The sequence below is a fragment of the Chinchilla lanigera genome, unplaced genomic scaffold, assembly GCF_000276665.1.
Source record: "Chinchilla lanigera isolate Chin_1 unplaced genomic scaffold, ChiLan1.0 scaffold00049, whole genome shotgun sequence".
Lineage (NCBI taxonomy): Eukaryota > Metazoa > Chordata > Mammalia > Rodentia > Chinchillidae > Chinchilla > Chinchilla lanigera.
In genome coordinates this window covers 3,632,203-3,632,756 of record NW_004955450.1, presented here as the reverse complement: position 1 = coordinate 3,632,756, position 554 = coordinate 3,632,203, and positions in this window count along the sequence as shown.

The following is a 554-nucleotide window of genomic DNA, read 5'->3' as shown; positions in this document are numbered from 1 at the left end:
CTAGAACTTGCAGTTCTCCTGCCTCAACCTCCCCAAATGCTGGGATTATAGTCATTCGCTGGCTTTAAACTCAAAGGAGCCTTCTGAAGTGCTGGAAATGATCCAGATCTTGATTTAAGAAGTGGTCACTTGGCTATATGCATATGTAAAAATTTGCTCAAGATCTGTGCCCTTTATTGTATTTGTTATATCTTGATTTTTCCAAATGGAAAAATAACCCTTGAGAATAAGGCCACAGAGCTGTATGGCTGCATTAGAGCACTGCACTGTCTGAGATAATAGCCACTAGTTACATGTAGTTGTTCTACTTTTAATTAATTAAAATTAAATACAATTTCACCTCTAGTCCCTCAGTCACACTGACCACATTCCAAGTGCTCGGAGTCCACACATGGCCAGGGTTTCTGTGTGTGGATAGCAAGGACAGAGGCCATTTCTACCATCACAGTGAATTCTATCATAGTGCTGCTGTAGAAAATTGGGACAAAAAGAAAAAAAAAGAAAATTGGGCCATACAGAAATACATTGAAGGGGCTGGGGATTTAGCTCAGCGG